Source organism: Prionailurus viverrinus, chromosome B3 (genome assembly GCF_022837055.1).
Source record: "Prionailurus viverrinus isolate Anna chromosome B3, UM_Priviv_1.0, whole genome shotgun sequence".
NCBI classification, from domain to species: Eukaryota; Metazoa; Chordata; class Mammalia; order Carnivora; family Felidae; genus Prionailurus; species Prionailurus viverrinus.
Window position 1 is genome coordinate 139,169,728 of NC_062566.1, and position 24,525 is coordinate 139,194,252.

Genomic DNA, 24,525 nt, shown 5'->3' on the forward strand with positions numbered 1-24,525 from the left:
TCCCCGTTGAACGGCGGCACTTTTATAAAAACTCAACTGACTGCGTATGCCAGGTCCAATTCTCCATTCTGGTCTATTGACCTGGGCGTCTCTCCTCCCACTCAAGCTACGCTCGCTCGATCCCTATTGTTTACCTTAACATCTTAAAATCCGGCAGCTCAAGTCCTCCAATATAGTTATCCTTCTTCAAAACTTAACAAAACTGTAACATAAATGAAGCAAACCCTGAAAGGATTGGGAAGATAAACACATTCACAACTTGTTGAAGAGTTCCACAGTCTTCTGTCAGCATTGATGGCGTATACAGAAAATTAATAGGGATAGAGAAGACTTGAAGAACACTATCAACCGGGGCGCCGGGGTGGCTCCGTCGGTTGAGCGTCTGACTTCGGCTCGGGTCATGATCTCACGGTTTGTGGGTTCGAGCCCCGTGTCGGGCCCTGTGCTGACAGAGCAGAGCCTGGAGCCTGCTTCGGATTCTGTGTCTCCCCCTCTCTCTGCCCCTCCCCTGCTCATGCTCTATTTCTCTCCGTCTCAAAAATAAATAGAAACGTTAAAAAAATTTTAAAAAAGAACACTATCAACCAACTTGACCTAATTAATATTTCTATTAATTCTACCCTGGGTCCGTGGAACATACTCTCATGAAGCACACACAGAACACTGAGCAAGATACGCTGTATCCAGGATCATAAAGCAAATCTCATTAAATTAAAAGAAAAGGGCAGGGGGGAGGAAAACATACAGAATAAGTTTTCTGACCAAAATGAGATTATATTATAAATCGGTAACAGAAAGAGGTGTTTAAAATCTCCAAAATGTCGGAATTTTAAATATAATCCACAGTTTTAGGGGCGCCTGGGTGGCGCAGTCGGTTAAGCGTCCGACTCCAGCCAGGTCACGATCTCGCAGTCCGTGAGTTCGAGCCCCGCGTCAGGCTCTGGGCTGATGGCTCAGAGCCTGGAGCCTGTTTCCGATTCTGTGTCTCCCTCTCTCTGCCCCTCCCCCGTTCATGCTCTGTCTCTCTCTGTCCAAAAATAAATAAACGTTGAAAAAAAAAATTAAAAAAAAATATAATCCACAGTTTTAAATAACCTATAGGATACAAAAAAATAATAAAGGAAAATCACGGGGACAATTAAAAAATATTTTGGACTGAGTGAAAATATAACCCCAATGCATTCTAATACCTGAGGCTCAGCTAAAGTACTGACTAGGGGAATGTTCCCACTTTAAATGTTCATATTAGACAAGAAGAAAGATGTTAAATCAATTACCACTTTGAGCTAGAGGGAAAATGCACATTGAAGCCAAAGTAAGTAGAAAGAAGAAAATAAGAAAGTACAAAGCAGAAATAAGTGAAATAGGAATAAAAAAAAACAAAACAGTAGAGAAAATCCGTGTTACCAAAAGCTAGTTCTTTGAAAAGATCAATACAATTAATAAACATCTGACAAGACTGATAAAGAAAAGGTACAGATTTCTTTTTATTGATTGATTTTGAGAGAGAGAGAAAGTGCACACGAGCAGGGGAGGGACAGAGAAAGAGAGGAAGAAGAGACAATCTCAAGCGTGTTCTGCAGAGTCAGGACAGAATCCAGCTCAGGGCTCAATCCTGAGAACCGTGAGATCATGACCTGAGCCAAAATCAAGAGTCAGACGCTTAACCGACTGAGCCACCCAGGCGCCCCCACATCTCTAATATCAGAAGTGAAAGAGGGGGAATTACTACAAATTTTAAAGACATTAAAAGGATAGCAAGACAACACGATGAACCAGTTTAGGCCAAACATTCTACAACCTGGATGAAATGGACACATTTTTTTTTTTTTTTTTTGAAAAACACAATCAAAACTGACTGAAGAAGAAACAGAATGACGGCTCAGCTCTGTATGTATTACTGAAGCTGAATTTATAATACCACGCTTTCCCACAAACACTCCCATTCAGGTGGCCCCATTGGTGACTAACAGCAAACATGTCAGTAATTAAACTGCCCACAAAGAAACGTAAAAACACATTTACCACTTCTACCATTGCATCTGGAACCATCTTCCATCTGCTGGAAGAAGTTCTTTTAATATTTTTTATACAGCAGGTCTGCTTAAGGCAAGTTCACACAGGTTTTGTTTTTCTGTGAAAGTACAGATTTCATGTTCATTTTGGAGATCTATTTTCTCCGGCTGATGCGGTTCTGGATGGACAGGATTTTGCTTGCTTGTTTGTCTTTCAAAACTTCAAAGATGCCCTTCCACTGTCTCTAACTTGCATAATTTCTGATAAGAAGTCTTCAATATCCTTATCTTGTTCCTTGATAAGTAAAGGGTCCTTACTCTTGAGCCGTTCTTAAGATGTTTTCTTTACACTGGTTATCAGCAGTTTGATTATGGATTTTGTTTGTGTATGCGTTTATCCTGGTTGAATAAGCCAGGATCTTTTGTGGAGGTCCTTGGATCTATGGGTTTATAGTTTTTATCGAAGCTGATAATTTTTAATGGTCCTTACCGCAACTGTTTTTCTGTTCTGTCTCTTCTCTTCCTAGAATGTTAATTAGAGGTACGCCAACCCAGCTGCTTCTTTTCCATAGGTCACTGATACTCTGTTTATTTTTCTTTCAGTCTTTCCTTTGGGGTGGCTTCTGTTGCTAAAATTCAAGCATATGGATCTTTTCTTTTTTTTCTTTTTTTTTTTTTGTCTCCTCTGTCATGTTAAATGTACTGTTAATTCTACCCAGTGAATTTTTTTATCCCCAAAACTGTATGATTGTATTTTCCATATCTGGAACTTTCATTGGGTGTGTGTATGTATGTGTGTGTGTGTGTGTGTGTGTGTGTGTGTACACACACACACACACACACACACACACACACACACACATATATATACACACACGCATACATATATACATACATATCTTCCTCTTCAGTCCCATTACACTCATGTTTTCTTTCACATCCTAAAGCACATTGTCCATGTTTATAATGACCGTTTTAATGTCCTTCTATAATAGTGTCATCATCTTTGTCACTTCTGGGTCTGCCTCCACTGCTTGACTTTCCCCCTGTTGGGGGCCATGTTTTCCTGCTTGTTGGCATGGTACATTTTGAGCAGATGCTAGAACTGTGAATTTTATGTCTTCCTATGTTGGGCTTTGTTTGTATTCCTATGGGCGGGTGTAGAATATCTCCTTCTTCAAGGACCATTTTACCTTCATGATATAGCCAGACCTTTCTGGTTCTTTATGAAATGTCACCTTTATCCAATGACATCTCTCTCCTCTGGTTGACAGAATCTTTTATCATTCCTGATCCTGGGTAAGATCTGGGGACTATTCATCTTCTAGCTCCCTAGTAATTGTCCTTTCCCCGGAAGCCATTCCCAGCCCAGCCTCACAGTGATTAGCCTTATGTAAGTGCAGAATAGTAGTTAGCCAAATATGCGGGGAGCCCCAATCCCATTTCTGGAAGTCTTTCTCTGTGTAACTCCCTCCTCCCTGGTGTTCTTCCTTGCAGATTCGATCCCACTCAGTTAACTCTCTCTCTCTCAACTTAGTATGACCACCTGGTACCATCTAGATTCTCCCTCTCTGCACCATGACCCCGAATTGCCTCCAGGCAGGAAGCCAGGGCAGTCACTGGGTTCATTCCATGGGTCCCCATTCTCCCAGGATCATCGTCCTATACTTACTAATGTCTAATGAGTGGAGAAGTCGTTTCACGTATTGAATCTAAGCTCTGACACATCACTCCCTCACGGCCAGAGATAGAAGTCTGATGTCAGAAACTTTAAAGCAACACAAGATGTGAATTAGACTTTGGGAAGGAGAACAGAGAAGGTGTCATTTCAATCAGAAGGCGAGCTTTTTCTGTGTGCTCGGAATTACGTCCGGAGCCATCGGGGGCACAGATATGTATCCTTCTGTATAAACGCACGATATAAATAAGCATGTGGCATTTTGCCGTCTACAAGGAATGCTCACCTTCACACTCAATTCTGAAAATAACTCTGTCATTAAATCTTATGAAATCCTCAAATAGTATCATCGCTCCTTGGAAGGGAATGTGCCGTATGCCCCTGCCTCCTCTGGAGTTTTCTCATCGGCATTGTTTTTCAGCAGTTTTACTGCGCTTCGATTTAGTCTTCGCTGTAGGTGTATTTTGTGGAGGTCACAGTCATTCCTGAGTCTGATGTGTTTCATCATTTGTCAGTAAGTGTGACTCTTCCCTCATTCTACCCCTCTCTTCTCCTTCTCCGCTGAAAATTACCCCGGTAGTAGGCATTTTTGCTATCTCTCGAATATCCCAGGATTTTTTCTTCTTTTTCACCTCTTTTTCCTCTCCACACCTCAGTAAAGCTGTTTTCTCCTTACTACACCTCTCTGTGCTTTAGTTTCCTCATCTGTGAAATGGGGATAAGAATAAGATCTAACCCATAGAGTTGCTCTGGGGATTAAGTGTAATGTGTTAATACCTGCCAATCACTTCACCCAGTGCCCAAACATCACATTATTGTTATTCACGTTATACAAGGGGAAAAGTCAGTCTTGGACAGGTCAGGTAACCTGGCCAAGCCCCACAGATGGAATTTCCATCCCGAAACCAGAGATGATGCGAGCTGCACCTTGTAAGCTTGGCCAACGATGGATGGCTAGAGAAGAGAGAGCACACCTGGGGAAGCTGAGGAGGCTGGTTGGACGGAGGTGGACAGATGCTTCAGAAAGGTCCCCAGGAGAAGGCTGGCTGTGAAGGGTAGAGCCAACCAGCCGAGAGTTAATTTCGGGATACGAGGTCGGCCACTCCACACCACCCCAGGCCAACAGTGGCTAAAACAAGACAGAACTGTATCTACCTCTCCCATAACACAGGGGAGCGTGAGCATCCCATCAAAGATGCTCATATAACAGAATGGGCAAGAATGGGTTTGAACGGCCCCCCAAGATATTTATGCTACAGCCAAAGAGCGCGTCTCTCCTGGGAAGCTGGTCAGAAGCTGAATCAACTAGAGCCTCTTCCTGGCGGGGGGGCAGGGGGCGGGGGTGGGGTGGGGGGGACAGCATGTCCCTGCTCGTCTCAGGTAATGCTATGCCGACCTCCTCCCTTCTTCAGCAGCCCAACACACAGAGGCGCTCATCCTAAGATGTAACTAAACACGTGCTCCTCCGACATTTGCAAAACAACGTACAAAGAAAAACCCAGCAGGTTGCCTCTTGCCTACCAGACCAAGTTCGCCATCCGAGGTCCACCATGAGCAAACCCCAGCTAACCTGTCCCGGTCCGTCTGCTGCCACTTCTCCGTAACCCAACACCGTGTTTCCCTGAACACTGCTATGGTCTTGCTGAGGCCCCCTTAACTTCTCTGCTTTCTAGAGAACTCGAGGGCCCCCCTCATGCCACCAATTGGACCACCAGCAATCAGCACACACCTCCAGCCCAGCCGTTGCTGCACTGATTCGTGAAGACTGGTTTACCAGCTGTCCCTACTAGAACGTGTGTCTTAGGAGGGCCCTAAAGGTATGTCCCAGCCCTAATCCCTAGTGTGACAGTGTTTGCAGGCTGGGCCTTTGGAAGGTGATGAGGTCTAGATGAGGTCGTGAGGGTGCAGCCCCCATGCTGGGACTGGTATCCTTCTAAGGGGATGAGAAGACCGGAGCGCACGCGCTCTCGCTCTCGCTCTCTCTCTCTCTCTCTCTCTCTCTCTCTCTCTCTCTCCCTCTCCATCATATGAGGACACGGCAAGAAAGGAGCCCCCTGCAAGCCAGGAGGAGAGCCCTCATCAGAACCCGACCATGCTGGTACCCTGATCGTGGACTTCCTAGCCTCCAGAATGCTGAGAAACAAATGTGTGGTTTCTTTTTTTTCTTTTTTCAAGCCACACGGTCTACGGTATTTTGTTATAGCAGCCCGAGCTGACTAAGACAGGAAGAAAATGCCATTCGGCGCGTGGGGCTGCCATGAAAAGTTGCCAGGAGGCGAGGGTGGGGGCTGCGTAAGCACATCTACGTGTACAATTCCAAGATCCTGAGGAACGACGTGACCGTCCATCAGCTCGTCTTTTATCGTGCCCCCGGCTCATCGGATTGTTAATTGGATCTCCTTAAATACCAGGCGGGTTTCACGCAGAAGGCTTGTGTCCAGGCCCCACCCGTTCTGCCCTCCCTCTCCACGACCTGTGTAGGAATGCATCCTCATGTGCACTCAGGACTCCTGCTCTCAGCAACTTGAAATCAGTCCAAGAGCAGAAGAAGCAACCGTTGGCAGCTTCGGAGACCAAGCTCTGAATGAAGACATGGCATTAAATAAGTGTATCCAGAAAAAAAAAATTATATAATACATGGAAATTAGTCCAAGAAACAGGCTATGGTCTCCCGTGCCGTGGGAACCTAGTTACATACCGCACAAGCCTGGGAACCGACACATCCATTACAGGCGTTGAAATGTGGCTAAAAGGTAAACCAGCACTGTCACAGGCTGCGTTTGTCACTTTAAGCACACGGCTCCCAGTCAAAATGATTTTCCTCTCCGTGTCACTCCACCTTTCTTGTTCCAGGGTCTAGCCTAATCTTTAAATAACAAAAACAGCTCAAATACTGAGAGGATAGTGAGTTAAATGCTGGTGAAGTCAGACTCATCAGATCATCAGGTCCTAAGAGAGCCAGAATCTTCCCCAAGGGCCTCCTTCGCAGGCCATCAATTCCTGACCAGGCTTTGTACGCAGTCAGAGAGACCCGGTTTGGTGGGAGGGACTGGGGACGGCTTTCTGCAAACGCAGAGCTCCTGAATTAGAAGGAAGCTTGGAAAGAAAAGCATCCCACCCTTTCACTTCAAAGTCTAAAGAGTCAGAGATGCCTCATAAATGTGTGGTGACAAGGACGGTGTCCCCTGGATGTGGGTACCGGTGAAAACACGAACCGTCTCATCCCTCTCTAAAGCTCTGTCCTCGAACTCACGGGGACCCTGCGGAACTGTCCCTCTCTTAACGGCGCCTCTTACCAGGAGGAGAACCGGCAAATCCCATTTGGCCAAAACACGGCACAGGATGAGTTGCCATCAGGCAGCCCCCCAGAAACAGGACAAAACTTTCTAAAGAGACGTAGCCAAAAACCTTGGCCCGTGGAGGACGCGTTATAAATGGAAAGATGAGCTCCTGCCTGTTTTTTTAGCTCTCATGTGGTTACAGTAGGCATTTTGTATTGTTTTAACATGTTTTTTTGAATGTGTGTGAGAGAGAAAGCTTACATAACCCTCTGGACCGGTTCCCTAAGGAAAGAAGAAAACTTCACTGTCGGCCCGCAGCTCACAAAGAGCGGGCCCTTCTCTCAGCGGCCGGACGCGGGACGGTGGGGCCGGGCAGCGGGCTGGTGACCCGCGCCGAGAGGGGCCTGTCACCCCAGTGTCACTATGTGGATGTCGCTGAGAACCTGCTTACAGCCATTTGGTTTCAAAGAGTCTCCCTTCCTCACCGGGAGCATCTATGCCTCAGGTGACCAAACCAGGATTTTCCACGAACTATGTTTAAGTGCTCTTTGCGGGAGCTTCAGCCCACATGATACTATTTTTGCAAACTTCTTGTGAGTCTTAAACGACTTCAAAATGAAAGGTTTGTACATAAAAGGATTGGTTACATTATCCTTACCTTTTAAAAAAAAAACTTTTTTTTTAATGTTTATTTATTTTTTGAGAGAGAGAGAGACAACACAAGCAGGGGAGGGGCCGAGAGAGAGACACGCACACACAGAACCGGAAGCAGGCTCCAGGTTCTGAGCGGTCAGCGCAGAGCCCGACGCAGGGCTCGAACTCACAAACTGCGAGGACATGACCTGAGCTGAAGTTGGACGCTCAACGGACTGTGCCACCCAGGCGCCCTCTCCTCGTCCTTGCAAATATGGACATCAAGTGTCACGGAAGGTGGAGGGCTCGTCCCGGGTACCCGGACACCGTGTATCAGGAAGGATAACCTCGATCGGGCTGCACAAGAATAACCCCCAACCTCAGCGACGACAACAACGTACATGCGCCTTCCTTCACTCTACGTGGCTGCCCCAGCTGGCCTGGGAGCTCTGCTCTGGGTTGACATCACCTTGTCTCCAGAACACTGACCTAGGACAGAGAGGGCAGCCCCCCACGTGGAGCACTGGGGTCACGGTGGCAGGGACAAAGCCTGGCCGGTGGTGCCCTGGCTCTTCCTGCTGCCACCTGGAAATGACCGATGTCGCCCCCATCACACCGGGCACAGCCAGGCAACTAACGGTGGGCAGAGAAGGAGATCCTGCCGTGTGCCGAGAGAGAGAGAGAGAGAGAGAGAGAGTGCCAGGACACCACATTAGACAGCAGGTGTCTCAGAGCCGGAAATGAGACCTATGTGTATCTGATCTCACAGCCCGTGTCCTTTCCACTAGGACACAGAAACTCTGCAGTTATGTTACTGCTTCTAATTCTAAGAGTTTAAATACGGTGTATTCTAGCCTCTCTTTTTTTTAAAAAAGTTAAAAGGCTGAGGCATAAAACCTAAGTATCTCTTTTCATAATGTTGGTTTATTTATTTTGAGAGAGAAAAGGAGCAGGGAAGGGGCAGAGAGGGAGGGAGAGGGAGAGAGAGAGAATCCCAAGCAGGCTCCACCCGTCAGCGCAGAGCCCGATGGGGGCTTGAACCCATGAACTGGGAGGTCATGACCTGAGCTGAAACTGAGAGGCGGACACTCAACCGACTGAGCCACCCAGGCGCCCCAAGACCTAAGCATCTCTTAATCCACACGTGGCTTTAAGTCAGGTCTACTGAGTGCCTCAGAGAAGAGGTGAGTATCTGCATCCACCAGATGTTCAGTTCAGCTTAAATAGCGGATAAACAGCAACAAAAAATTTTAGTAGGGGTGGGTCCCAAATATTGCATGGGGCCTCCTTATTTACGAAATAAACAATTAAAGAGAATTATTTATTGCTTATTTCACATTCAAATCTCACCAGGCATCAAATCTCACCGGATCTCATGGAACCGAACCAAAGACCTTCCAGAGTCGAGTGCACTCAAGTGAGGAGGGCAGCAGCCACGGCTGACATTATTATTTTAATGTTGTTTGTTTTGCCACGTGTATCAACCCTGCCTCAAAGGCGGGGCCATCATCCCGCCAGACAATACATGAAAGGGTAAGTATTGAAAAATCAAAGTCACTGAGAAACTTGTAAGGCCAATACCTGCAGGGAAACCGGAGATTGCTCCCCAGATAATACTGGAAATCCAAAGGAAGATGTGTCAGGACAAGGTCTGTTTCGCCCACGGCTCCCTGCTCACCACAGACTCTCAAAGAAGACTGGTTTGCTGGGTCTACATCCCCATTCTGCATCACTTGGCTTTTCAGACTCCAGAGAGTTGGGCCTCGTTGTGTCTGACTCTCTTTCCCGACAACCAGTAGAGGACCTGGTTCAAAGACCTTGATGAATGTTCCTTAAACAGAATTGAATGTGAGGAAGGGAAGGGAAGGGAAGGGGGGAGACAGGCGGGGAGGGGAGGGGAGGGAAGGGAAGGGAAGGGGGAAGGGAAGGAAAGAGGGAAGGGAAGGAAAGAGGGAAGGAGGGAAGGAGGGAGGGAGGGAGGGAGGAAAGAAGGAAGGAAGGAAAGGAAGGAAGGAAGGAAGGAAGGGAAGGAGGGAGGAAGGGAGGAAAGGGAGGAAGGAAGGGAGAGAAGGGAGAAGAGGAGAGGGAGGGAGGGGAGAGAGGAGAGAGCATGGGACCTCATCTTGACTGAGTACCCTGAAAATCCCCGTCCACCCAGGGGACTCAGGAACCCATTCGGCAAGTGCTCACTGAATCACGCTGCTTGCCCTGGGTCCCTGTGAGCCCTTGTGGCACCTGCATGGGAATTAGTAAATGGTGTCCTCTTTGGGCGGACGTGGCTCCCAAACACAGGGGTCATTACGCAGACAAAGTCCTTGACTTGAGCCACCGAGACCACAACATGCCGTCCCTTCCTCCCTGGGCCCAGCCCACGGCCTGGCGAGGGGAACGGAGCTGGGGGTTCAGCCCCTGTCTGCCTCTCAGTCAGGCACCCGTGCGCACAGGTCACACATCCGTGCCCCCTCCGAGTCCGGCTCCTGTCTCCACCAGAGGCTCAAGCGCCGGAAGGGGCCCTGGGACGCGGGCGTCCACGCTTCGCAGACGATCTCCTCTGCTCGTGCTTTGCGCCTCCACCAAAGCAGACTTCAAACGGAGGCACAGAGAACAAGAGGACACGTGCGCGTGCACAGGCCGTAATCGCGGGGTGTGAACTGCACGTAAGGAAACCAGCCCGTGTCGGCGTGGGGCTGATCCAGTTAAACAGCCTCCAGGTAGAGCTAACGGAGTATTCACGCTGCCCGCTTACGTTCACTCTCGGACCGTCCTCTTGGCGGTTTGGGGCTGCGGAGAAATGATCTCATGGAACCGAACCAAAGACCTTCCAGAGTCGAGTGCACTCAAGTGAGGAGGGCGGCAGCCACGGCTGACATGTATCCCCTGGCTAACTCAATTGTGCCTCATGATCTTGTTGCTTTGCAACCCAGCTCTCTCCCAACCAGGCCCAGCTTCGGGAACACTCCAGAACTGCGGAGCGGCGCCTGGCAGCATCTTGAAGGCAACGTGAGCGGCCCTCGGCACTCCGATCTCCCTGCCACGTCCCCTATGCCTCTCCGCGCGCAAGAGGAAACGTCAGAAGCCAGCCGTTTCGCCGAGGTCTGCGAGAAATCTGTGTCTGCGTTTCCCATCGTGGGTCACCCCCAAACAGCCAGCAGACACCCTTTATCCCCTTAGTAGATGGCGTCCTGCTTCAGAGGGGCCGCCGAGATAAGCGGGCAGAGACCAGGCGAGCCATCTGACAACTGAGCAACTCTAAAATCTCCCCCCGGAGATAAAACGCAGCGAGAGACGCAGCAGCCTTGAGCAACTTTTGGCTTTGGGGGTGTGACCCAATTGCTCGTCGGTCCAGGTTTGTGCAAATTTTCCTCTGCGCCTATGCCGTTTTCTGTAATTAGAAATGTTTTCAAACACTCTAAAACTCCTCCAAACTTCGAAATTATACCCTAACGTCAAGTGTGGAACAAAAGCGGGACTTCTTTGGTTTACCTTCATGGGAATCTGTTTTGGGAAACTGTGGTTTTCGGCCATAGCGAAGAAAACTGTCTTGAGAGCTGGAGCCTTCTTTGGTGAAATGTTACAGTTCAGCAGATAACTGTTTCCATGAAATGTTTCCTAGCAGCTGGGAGAGTCGGCCAGCTGAGCTCTGCCCTTAAACACACCCAAGCCAAGAGTGAATTCCTAGGACCCTCACTTCTAGGTCCTAAGAATGAATGATCTGGTTCTTCAGCTATTTTAGGGACCAGTGGAAATTGCCCAACAAACAAATAAAGGGAAGCATGGAGGCTTTTTTTTTTTTTGAGACAGAGCCATAGATTGGCAAAGGATAAGAGCCCTCCAGGATGGGCACGCGTAGTACCGAGGACAGAGAAGAAGGGGACGAAAGGGTACCTAGCCCAAGAGATTTAAAATCAGATTGGGGAGGGGAAAAAAGCTGCATTGGGATAGTTAGAAGTACTTCTGATGTCACTAAACCCAGAATTTTCTGTCATTGGATCGAAGAGTGGCTCCAAATAGAAAGGAGTTACGGAAAACGTAAGAAACCAGCCTTTTTGCCTACCTAACCTAAGGCTTAACAACACGGACCCAGCAACAACTGTGGCTGACACCCCGGGGTGGGGGTGGGGGTGGGGGGGTGGAGAGGGAGGCCCCCAAGCCAGATGGCCTGCATTTGGCATCTGGCTCTGCCTGCCGCAAAGGACCGTATTGACACTGGGCAGCCACTTAACCTCCCCGTGCCTGGGCCTCTGTTTGGACATCTGTAAAATGGAGCCAATGAAATCGTACCGGCTCTCTGTCAAGGACCAAGCCAGTCAATACCTGCAAAGTGCGGGGAACCCTGGCTGGTGTGCAGAAAACACTCATTTATGCCCTAGGATCCGTACAACCTCAGGTGAAATCCCGCTGCCAGTCACTCCTTAGTATGATCTCAGAGCTTCTATTGACCTAGAATCGGGCAGTATGAAGGTGGATGAGACTGGGATCCCTTCAGCCAGGCGCACAGGCCCCTGGTCCTGGGCGTGACCTGGTGCAGTGACATTTGCCAGCATTTATGGAGGTCTTCCCCCACAACCCTCCCATTAAATAGGGCGACTGTTCCCACGTCCCAGGAGAGCAAATGGAGGCACAAGGGTGTTCAGTGATTTGCCTGCACAGCCAGAGCAACTGAGCCAAAACGCAAAGGTTCACCTGTCCGGAGCCCCGCTGTCCTGACCACAGACCGCCACACGTCTGTGCTGACGGACACGGCGTCTCCCAGAGCCCGGCAGTGGTGCGTGCCCTGGCCAGAGCAGGGGCCGGGGAGCCCCGGGGCTCGCCCTCCAGGTACTCAGGCGAGGTGGCCTCGGGGACAGCGCCCCATCTCCTCCCTCTGGGGCTGACGCACTGAGGCCCGGAGAGAGCAGAGGTCGAGGTCCCCGAGAACCACCAGCTGGGGGCTGCCCGAAGGCCCGAGACCCAGCCGGGCACCCTGCTGGGGAGAAGCCCGGAGATGCCCCCAGTCAGAAAGCAGGAGAATGTTCTCCGCTCTGCACTGTTTTCAACACACTGTACTCCAACCTCAAACGCTTCAGCCCATCTGCAGAAAATACATTGCTTCCACAGGGGGTGAGAGCTGGCTCCCTTCGTTAGCAGAAGGCCCTTCTCGGCACCTCCCCCTGGCTCCCACTTCCTTCCCTCTTCCTTCACCCTATATCTGGAATTTACATAATCGCAGGCAAATAAAATGAGAAAAGCACGTTCTTTCACAACGGGCATCTTCTTACTGTGATTATTCTTTAGGCACATCAGCTTCTGATTATAGAGATTAGTCAAAACCGTGCTTCTGTTGATTGTGAGGTGGGACCGATTTTTTTCTTTCTTCCTTCCTAACAAAGAGAAGAGCTGTTGTGGTGGTGGCAGAAAATTACATAAAATGGCACGCGGAGGGAGACGAAGTTGCGGGGAGCCACTTGTCAGTGCCCTCGGCAGCGAGGCGTTCCGGCCTTTCTGCCGTTACCTGTCTGGTTAAATATTTTACCCCGGAGCTGATGAACGTTGTACCGCGGACGCACGGCTTCCTTGTGAAAGTCCCTCCAACTTTAAAATATCCGTGATTTTAGGGGTGCCTGGGCGGCTCAGTCGGGTGAGCATCCGACTTCGGCTCGGGTCATGATCTCACGGTTTGTGGGTTCGAGCCCCGCGTCGGGATCTGTGCTGACAGCTCAGAGCCTGGAGCCTGTTTCGGATTCTGTGTCTCCCTCTCTCTGACCCTCCCCTGCTCATGCTCTGTTTCTGTCTCAAAAATAAATAAACGTTAAAAAAAAATTTTTTTTAAATATCCATGATTTTAGATACGCGTGTGTGTGCTGGGCTAGTTGGGGAGGGGGGTGCTACGCCGTGGAAGTAATGCACGCATCTACAGAAAGAATACTTGAGGGCACTGGCTTTGAACGGAGGAGATGCTCATTCATTCCCAAGAGCTGTGGATGGGGCCACAACCAGGGAAGGGAATGTCTGCTTCCCCAGCAGAGGGAGGAATTCGCTCAGAGCAGGTAAGAGCCCCGAGCCAGACCTCGGCGGCCCGCAGGTGTGTCAAGTACAGAGCCATCAAACAGAGGTGCTCCTCAGGCTCCTCCCTCAGAATTACCTGCAAAAGCATTTCTCTCATCTGGAAACAGCACCCACACTGCTTCTCCCTGGAATAATTCTGTGGTTCCCCACTGGGGGTGATGCGGCCACCTAGGGGACATTTAGCAATGTCTGGAGACGGTTTGGGTCGTCATGACCGGGGGAGGTGGGGAGAGGTAGAGTTTACTACTGGCATCTAATGGCTGAGGCCAGGGGGGCTGCTCCGTTTGCTACGAAACACAGGACAGGCCCCCAGGACAAAGAATTGTCCCCACATGTCAGCTGTTCTGCAGACGAGAGCCCTGGTCTAGTGGATCACAAATCACATGAGATGTTTAATACGTAACCGTAGGGGGTGGAGGGGTACAATCGAATCCTCTCCCGCCCCGGATGCCCAATAGGAGATAAGTGCACAGAAGGACCGGTGGCCTTCTTCGTTCCTCACGATGCTCCACATTCGTGATGTCATTTCAGGCAGAAACTGTACAATTATAGCTGTGTGTCTGAATCGAGTGAGAATTCCCAAACAGAAAGACCTCTCCCTCAACAGGTATACACACAGACTTTCAGGGCCACAGATAATATCACCAAATGCCTTCTGATGCGATTTCTTCACCTACTAGTCTATATCCCGGCTGTTAGGGCAGGAGAAATCGGATGGAATATGTCACAGCCTTCTTTCTAGATGCTCTCTTAGGTTTTGCTAAAGTGTGACCGGTACTCATTGAAATACCAATAAGTACTTTAGGAGACAATAGTCCATGAGACTATTTCATGGCTATTACAGAGCATTTTGCAGCAAATCAATTTTCTTTCTTTTAACGTGTTGGAGTGAGGGGCGCCTGGGGGGCTCAGTCGGTTGAGCGTCTGACTTCAGCTCAGGTCATGATCTCATGGGTCGTGAGTTTGAGCCCCGCGTCAGGCTCTGTGTGGACAGCTCAGAGCCTGGAGCCCACTTCAGATTCTGTGTCTCCTTCTCTCTCTGCCTCTCCCCTGCGCGTGCTCTCTCTCTCTCTCTCTCTCTCTCTCTCTCTCTCTCTCTCTCTCTCTCATAAAATAAACGTTACCAAAAAAAAAAAAAAAATCAACCCATTGGAGTGAAAAAAAAAAAAAAGCAACTGAATTATGTGCCCCAATCCTCAAAGAATTTCATTTGAGGGGCGCCTGGGTGGCTTAGTCAGTTAAGCGTCTGACTCTTGGTTTCAGCTCAGGTCATGATCTCACAGTCATGGGATCGAGCTCCAAGTTGGGCTCTGTGCTGACAGTGCAGAGCCTGCTTGGAATTCTCTCTCTCCTTCTCTCTCTCTGGCCCTCCCTTGTTTTCGAACACCCTCTCTCTTTCTCCCTCTCCCAAAATAAATAAACTTAAAAAAAAAATAAAGAATTTCATTCGAGCACCTCCTATAACAGGATGTTGGCAAAAGTCTTCTGCAAAGGGTCAGATAGTAAATATTTTTGGCTTTGCGGGTCACACGACGCCTGTCGCAACCACCGGACTCTGCCGTGTTAGCTCAGAGCCGCCCTGGGCGATGCACAAATGAATGGGCTTGGCTGTGTGCCAATAAAACTTTATTTACAAGAACAAGCCGTGGGAGGGACTTGGCCCTAGGACTGTACTTTGTCGACTCCTGTCTTACAACATGGATTTCCCGAAAATAATGCATTTAGGGAAGACGAGTAGGAGAAAGTTCAGGAAAAGCCACCACAAAATACCAGCAATCACCCTCACCGTCTTACAAGAGCAGCTGGGAGCAACTAGCCGCCCATCCAAGGGGACCAAGAGGCCGCAGGCGGGGGGATTTGCAGGGCACACGGGAACCTGGAGGAAGAGGCGCTGTGACCACACTGCTCAGCAGTCTGCTGTGCCTCGCGGCTGCCCTGTCCGATTAAAGCTTTGCTCAAATTCGGAGAGTGCTTCCCTCCTCACCAGGCAACACCGATGGCGGAGGTCGTTGGCCGTGGAGGGGCTTAGAGGCCTGGGGACACCTGTGGCCACGGCGGGCAGGTCGGGGCGGGGGGTGGGGGGTGCACGTGGGAACCAACAGCGTGGACAGGAAGGGACGCGTCTGGAACCCACTAAGAACACAAACGCGTTCCCCAAAGCTTACAGGCGCCGTGCACCACACCAGCTCCAGCCACGCGAGGCAGCTCCACGCGGGGGGCACCGCACAGGGCTCTCTCACGGGGTGGGGGGAAGGGGGCCCGACAGGTGGAGCGGCTGGCTAGCGGTCAGCAGGCAGGACTGGAACTCGGGCTGCGGGCCGGGGCCTGTGCGCCCAGCCTCCTCCAGGAGCCGTTACTCTTCCTCTCTCCCTCGCCCCCGACGCTTAGCCATGGTAGGATGTACAGGGCACGCATCTTACTGTCTTTACTGGTTTCAGGAACTGTCCTATCGACTCCTAAACTTTAAGGGTCGAAGGTCCTTCCTGGGGTCTTAACTCCCGTGGCCGGAAAACATTCTCAGGTCCAAAGAGGAGGCCATCACCGCGCCCGGCAGGTGACCCCTGCGGCCGACCAGAGGGACACAGGCAAGGTGCCAGCAGCATCCACTGCGACTATAAAGGCACCAGCCACCCAGGTGGGTTTGTGGTTCACCGTCCACGGGGCCGGCCTTGTCCGCAGGACTCCGAGCTCCCGGAACGCAGAGACTGCTGCGAGTTTATGTCCTATCTCCCAGTGCCTGGCAGGTTGGAAATGTCCAGAAAGCTTGGTGGGTGTGCACACGGGGTCTGTGGGAATGAGACACGGGCTAGGTTTTGGGGGGAGAGGGAGGCCAGAGGGGAGTTGGGAGAGCCAGGAGGAGGTAGGGCGGTGGGGAGGAGGGGGAGGAGGGGGGGGGGGGCGGCCACCAGGCCTGCCTCCCATCCTGTCCCACAGCGTGGCCTCTGTGTCCCCGGTGGGCCTTCTGCCAGCAAACCTCGCCGTGCTGGTCTCTGGGAAACCACGCCTCACCTAGCAACAGCCGCTAAGGAGGGCGCCTTCCAGATACTCCAACAATGAAGCGCAAACTGCCTACCACTCCCAGAGAGCGTTGAAAGGAAAGCAGGTTTACGTCAAGGCCAAGCCAGGAGAGGATCTGGGTGTTCAGAAACCGGAGTTGTGGCGCATCGGACGGCCAGCCCGACCACGTGGGGAGTAGCCCGAGTCCGTGGCGTGGTCAAGAAAAGCCTCCGGTCCACGACGGTCCTCGTTCATAAGATTCCCGCTGCTCCTGTCCCCATTCAGCTGGGTCAACATGTGCCTGTAAATTCCTCCCAAAAGGGAAATCATAACAGCATCAGCAGCCCCAGAAATGACAAACAACTCAAGTATGGAAAGGCAGCTGCCAAGTATTCAACAGTGCTCAGATTGCACCAGAAAAAAAAAAAAAAAATCAGATAAGAAAAATAAACCGGGTGGTGTGCATATTTCCTCAAATATGTATCCCATTTTGTGGTTCCTTCCAGTCTTCGGTGTAATGAATACATCCATTTGTCAGGGGTCACAGGCCGGCAGTCCCACAAAGCCATCTTGGATTGGCGAACGGTGCTGTGTGGCTCGCTGCCTTCTCTGGAGCACAGAGCAGTGCCAGAAGTCCCGAGCGGAGGGCCGCGGACATCAATTTTCCCACTGGCCTATTTGCGAGGCCGCTCCCCACCCAGCAGCCATGCCTCTGCCTGTGTCGTGATCTCTGCTGCGTCGCGTCGAGTTGGCAAGACATGTTTGCGGAATGCTTCGCCACCCTCAGGTGGAAGACCCTGGGGTGACCTCCGGACGGCAGACAGTCGAGGGCAGGCACGGCCGTCTCAGTCGCCCGCCCTCTCCTTGTTGACACGGCTCGGCTCCACGGGGTAAGGAGCAGCGCAGTCAGAGGACGGGATCGGCCAGGGAGGCCACGAGCCAAGGTCCGTGGAATGGATGGTGCTCGGGGAACTCATGGGAGGCTGAAGAAGACACACTTTGCTCAGCAACACGGAGCTGGCCAGGGCACCAGGGCCTCCGCCAACCTCCGGAGGCCACTCTTGGCATGGCCATCAAAGCCACAGCCACAAACACGGACAAGGCAAGAAAAGAATATGGTGAGAAACCAACTCGCCTTTGCTTCTCAGACTGCTCAGAAGTTTCTAGAAGGTCATTTTCCTAACCCCTGAAATGAGAGGCCAGATTTCCTCTAGCATGCGGGCGGGAATCATGACTGAGCTTCTACTCGGGGCCAGGGCCGGTGCCTGAAACATAGTGCCCGTCTTCGAGGTGCTCAACCTCCAATGACTGACACCAAGAATGATGCTCCAGGGAGGCCAGCACGTGACCGCCGTGTCCTTGAGTGGCCGAGTCAAGGGCCCTGGGACCCAGAGGGAGAGGGCCTGAATCCACCCAACAAACACCACCAAGAACAGGGCCTCCCCAAAGAGAGAAGCAGGCACTCTCCATCACGTCTTTCTTCTTCCAGCCATGTGTGTGTCCCCCGAGAGCAGAGCCCCCATAGTGACGCTCCCATAGTGGTTGACAGGCACCCCAACTGTTAACGTGCCGTAGACCCTCAGGACTCAAAAGTGATATCCCCGCTGCAGAGGAGAGCACCATGCACCCTTTCTGCTTAAAGGGAAGGAACACATTTCCCTGAAGGGTCGGAAGCCTGCTCAGGAGGCGTGCCAGGAGCCTCCTGGCCTGGCGACCCTACGGAGCCGCTGAGACAGGGGGTGGCCCCGGCCCACTCTGGCCACCAGAGAAAGGACCTTTCGCTCCGTGACGAACAAGCATTTCCGTGGAGTGGTGACTATAAAATCCCCCAGGAGGAAGGATGTGGAGCCGGTGAGAGGTTCGAACGCAGCATCGGGGTGACTCTGGTGGGGTTTCTGTCCTTGCCCTTGCTCCTGCATCCACGAAGTGGACGGGTTCCTCCATCGTCTTGTGATACACTCTGATTTCTGGCCTCGTTTGTTTCAAGTCGCTTTCCTACGTCTTTCAAAGGGAACTCTGTTCTCTTTTTAGACCTGCTTACATTTAAATCCACTTAACTTTCTGTCTGAGGCCTGCTCCTTCTCCAAAGGGCCCCCCTCCTCCCCGCGGAGCCGGCACTGTTTGTTATGAAGTTGAGGGGGATCGGGGCCATCTTGGAAGACTTCCCCTGTACCGTTTGGGCACACAGTCTGTGGGCCTTATGTTTGCAGGCCTGATTCTCCTTTGTTCAGCTGGCCGCATTCTTATCCACTTAGTTGAGAATAGGAGAGAATATGTTCAGAATCCTCACAAGCTATTTCGGACTAAATACAGGCAGGCGACAGGGCCGGTGAAAGTTCGTCGGTAGCCACAGAGACAAAGGTCGGCACTTACAGAGCGCATGCCTGGGAACCCCCGTGTTAGTTAGCCTTCATTCCATCGTCCAGACTCTGACGGCTACGCATGGTAATGCACTTGACAGGGAGGCAACAGAAGCACAGAGATGTGGAGGGACTCGCCCACATCACAAGCAGCGACAGGACCAGGGTTCGAACTCACATCTGAGCCCCCGGTCGTCCCATAATCCCAAGCTGCCCTCAGTGAAGTTGTCATGTGATGGATGTTCCTCGAATTCACCCTCACTACCCCCTAAAGCCACCCTGATGCTGTCTGTCTGACTTTAGGACAGGCAGCCTTCCTCAGAAAAGCAGGTGTTTTCACAAGTAAATCAAAATTAACTTTGCAAGCCTCTCTGACTTGACCAAAGTCACCCCACGGTGTCACCAAAACCAAGGTTAGGAAGGCCAGTTCTATTGAAGTGGTGGAGCCCCCTCTTGGGGGCCAGTTCCCTTGGGAAGGAGGCAACCTTCCTAGTGCTCACAGCCCCGTACCATGGGCCGGGCCCAGTGGGAAGACCTGGGGTTTAGTCGGCCAAGGTGGATGGGACAGGGCGTGTGACAAAGTGGCACAGGTGCCTACCGTGGCCCCTGCCCCTGTTCTGTGAGTTGTAGAGAAAACAAATCAAATAAGTGTTTCTTTTTTTTTTTTTAATGTTTATTCATTTTTGAGAGACAGACAGACAGACAGAGTGCCAGCAGGGGAGGGGCAGGAAGAGAGGGAGACACAGAATCTGAAGCAGGCTCCAGGCTCTGAGACATCAGCACAGACCCCAACGCGGGGCTCGAACCCACGAACCCTGAGATCATGACCTGAGCCGAGGTCAGATGCTTAACCAACTGAGCCACCCAGGCGCCCCTGAATAAGCATTTCTTAAAAGTCCCACTGAGCCTGGGGACAAAGGAAGAGCTTACAAGCAAACAGTGACAGTCCTGAAGCCACAGCCCCCACGAGGCCTCCCCAGCTGGCCGCACCTGTTACTGCAATTCACCTTGAAGAGCAAAAGTTTTCCAAGCGGCAAATGGGCTTATTGGCCACCATTTAGCTGGGTGACACCCAGCCCCCAGAGGACGTGATTTTTCGCAGTCAGGGAGAAAGAGCCAGACTTTCACGCAGACTGGTATTCTGGGGTCCAGGCTCTGTGTTCTCAAAGCACCCCAAGTCTGCCCGGGCCAGGCCTGGGACGGCTGCCCATGCCAGCTGCCTTGGTTTCACGCGTTCGCCTGTTGTGCAGGTGTTCAAGTGACCACCTCTGAGGGTCATCCTAGGACTTCATCAAAACCACGTCAGTAGATGCCAGGATGTTAGTATTCACCAATTCCGCTGACCAGTAATGACCGTGAGTTGGCTGGAATAAGCCCGATTCCAATCCACTTTGTGTCAGCGTCTGTTTTCCTAACGCTGTGCGTGCGGGCACGCGTGTGTGTACGTGCACGTAGGCATGAGGGGGGCTCGATACGGGCTGAGCCCCCAGAGAATTGGAGGAGTCACATTTTAGACACAGAACGCTATTTCATTTCTCCAGTTCAAGCATAGGTCTCTAATGAACTCACTAAATAAAAAACTACGCAAATATATTTTTCTGGGTGTTTTTTTTTTTTTTTATTACACGTTACATTGGCTGATTATTTCTCTACGCAATGAATGGGTGTTTGTTTCATGAGTTTTCAGAGGCACAGAAGGAGAATGCTCCACAACCCTGACGCGATGTCATTTTTAAATGGGTAAGCAATTTGAAACTCTGCCATAAAGTGTGGCTTCTTAGGTATTTATGGTTACTCTTAATAAGTCATTCATGTACACTGAATAGAGAGCTGCACGATATCAAGAAGAGGCATGCCGTCCGTGACATTAGCACCTCCGCCTTCCCGGGGCAAAGAGCCAACAAGTGCACCCTCGGTACCAGTTCATAAACGGTCCCCATCCCCGTAGTATGGCACACAAAACAGAGTTGTTCTCAAGAACATCAGCCGGTAGCCTTTAAGGATCTGATTGTGTGGCGCTTGTTGAAAACTAAGTTGTTGACTTACCTTGAATTTTTGCCTAAGGACATGGCCGAAAACAAGTCAGAGCCAAGTATAACCCTTTTAAGGGAGGCGAGCTTGAGACAGAAAGGCTGGGATTTTTCTCCAAGTGGAAATGGAGATTTATTGTTTAAGAAATTGCCTTGGGGGCGTCTGGGTGGCTCATGCGGCTAAGCATCTGACTTCGGCTCAGGTCATGATCTCGCGGTTTGTGAGTTTGAGCCCCGCCGTCGGGCTCTGTGCTGACAGCTGGGAGCCTCGAGCCTGCTTCGGATCCCGTGTCTCCCTCTTTCTCTAACCCTCCCCTGCTCATGCTCTGTGTCTCTCTGTCTCAAAAATAAATTAAAAAAAAAATTGGCTTAATGTTGCCATTGAGGCTTTATAAAGTCTCACGGGGCGGGGGGGGGGGGAGGGGGAAGAAAGCTGGTCCACGGACTCTGCACCAATTATTATGTTTATCCTGGGTAAATTACCAATCTATGAGTCATATCTGTCTACACCGCCCTGCCCAGGGTCAAGAGAAACATCACAAATTAAGCAGGATCTAGAAAAAGCTTTTAGTGTGCTCATGATGGGGGGGGGGGGGGGCGGGTAGGGGGATTTCAGCCATCACCTCAGAGGGAAATTCGCCTCTTCTTACAACCAAATCCCTTCTGTTACTTCTAAAATGAAAACTCTGATTTTGTCAAAATGTCACAGAGCCCGGCTAACAAGATCAACCCAAGACAGAAATAATTGGGTAGCTGGTCTTCTCGACGGAGCAAGAATGTAAACAAACAGTGGTGTATTGGTAGCAGGTATGTATTTCCAAGCTCGGGGAGGTGGGGGTGGGGGGGATTAATATACAATTTTGACCTATAAATGTCCTTTTTCAATGACGGTACTTCCTAATTGTTATCAAGTTTTCATGATGGAAAAAGAAAGGAAATATTTGAATAAAATAACGGTCTCAGGACAAAACTCCAAAGTCTCGTTGCTTTGGTCCATAACATGTCATGAACATTTGAAAAGGCGGTGGCTAGCTCTTTGGTACCTTACAGAGTGCTGTAAATTTCTTCTGTCAGCTTACAGTAGAAGGAAGGTCCTGCTGGGAACAACCTTTTCTAGAAATTTTTGTGCATATTCACCCACAACTGGACAAACAGCTGTAGACTTCTGACGTCCCTATATTCCTAAACATGCTATGTGGACCCAGGAGCAGAAAGGGTGTCAGCCTATACAGATCTTTCTATAATTCAGTGACACACCTACTGGGTGCTTTTTGGAGGGGGGGTGGGGGAAGGGGAGGTATTTAAGACATTTAAAAATGTTTTTAAAAAATTAAATTTCAGACAGTAAAAAATATCCTTAAAAAAACTTCGATCCAAAAGCCACAGAATTTCATTTGCCATCCTAGAGGCACATTTTCTTACGAATGTGATGCTGGTTCATTTTCTGTGGGCACTGGGTTGAATCGTGTCCCGTCCCACCAAATTCATGTCCATCTGGGACCTCAGGACGTGACCTGACTTGGAAGTAGCGTCTTTGCAGATGCGGTTATTTAAGATGAGGTCCTACGGACTCGAGTGGGTCCTAGTAAGTGGAGAAGTGAGTTGGGAAAGCTCACTTTGAGCCCTCAGAGTACTACCACACTTGTAACACTCCTGACACCGGGCGTGGGTGGTTTTTCCCACACCAGGCAATTCTCTGAGGCACCAGCTAGGTGTCCCAGATTCAGTTCAATCCTGACACTAGCCAGAGAGAGAGCAGACCCCACTTACAGACACAGTCCCACGCGAGTGTCCCCCACTCCAGATGCCAGTCAAAAGTAACGATTCTCCAGGTCACCCACAACTTCTAGCTAACTTGGCTACAAATCAGAGGTTCCACGGACCCTCTCCTTGGATTCGATAGTCGGCCAGAACAGCTCTCGGAACTCAGGGAAATGGCTGTTTACCGATCGATTAATAATAAGGTACGTGATGAAGAATGCAGGCGAATATCCAGATGTGGAGTCACTTAGGGCAAGGTCTGGGAGGGGCCTGAGTGCAGGTGCTTCTATTCCCATGGACTTGGGGTGCGTCATCTTCCCAGTACGTGTGTGTGTGTTCGTGCCTACGTGAGAGAGCCTCCATAAAGATCCCAACAGTATGGGCTTTGGAGAACTTCCAGGTTGGTGAACCAGGGCCCATACAGACCCGCCTGACTAGAACAAAACACATGCCTTCCTATCACTCAGGAAATTCCAAGGGTTTTAGGAGCCCTAGGTCAGGGATGGGTCAAAGACCAAATACTAGAACAAAAGATGCTCCTAGGGCCCTTATCACTTAGGAAATTCCAAGGGTTTTAGAAGCTCTGTGCCGGGAACCAGGAGCAGAGACCAACGTACATATTTTCTATTATTTCACAAGAAGACAGATGCAGAAACACAGATACACAGAGGGGAGAAGCCATGTGACCGCGGAGGGAAGGAGGCCGAGGTCGGAGAGACGTGTCTCCAAACCAAGGAGGCAAGGAATGGCAGGGGTCACTGCTACCAGCAGAAGCTGGAAGAGGCAGGGAAGGCTGCTTCCCCGGAGCCCTCAGAGCGAGAACAGCCCTGCTGACCCTTTAACTTCAGACTTCTGGCCTCCGGAACCATGAGAGAATAAGTTCTTCTCGTTGTAAGTCACCCGCTTTGTGGTCATTTGTCACGGCAGCCCCAGGAAACTAACGCGCTGTTGAAACATGTCTTGTAGTGATGTGATTTATCCCTACTCCCATATTTGGACACAGAAATGAAATCGTGTGGTATGACCAGGACCATCTGAATCTTCTGCGGTGTGTGGCCTACCTCGGTTGCATAGTAGAATCCCTCGCCATCTCCTACAAATCCCCCTACCCAAGCTGTCCCCCAACCCAATTAAATCAGAAATTCTGGATGTGGGACCAACACGTCAGGGTTTTCTGATGCTCCCTGGGTAATTCCAAGGTGCAGCTACGGTCACAGGAATCACTGACCTATGTAGTACTTAAGCGGCATGGTTGTCTGACAAAACCACGGGCTACGGGGGCAGTGAAGTCTTGGTTTGATTTCCGGCTTTGCTACCTACTAGCCGTGTCCTTAGGCATGTCATGTTACGTACCCGCTATTTGCTTTTTCAAACTGAAAACGGAACGGTAGAAGATTGGTCTTTTTAAGTATGTAAGATATCTAAATATGCCCGGCTGGGGGCAGACATCTGGTGAACCCCACTTTCCTCCCATTCAGGCCCCGGAACAAGACTATAGGCAATCGAATTCGGACTCCGCCAGTTACGAGCTGTCAAACATCGGGCCCTGCTCTGTGCTCAGTTTCCTTATCTATAAAATGGGGCCTCGGAGAGTCACTGCGAAGTTACGTGGGATAATAAGATGGTTTGATCCCACTGAAGCACTTGAGCCAGCATCTGGCACCGCGAGCATTCAGTAAAGGTTAGCTCGTGTTGCCGACATAATCTGGTGACACTCGGCACGCC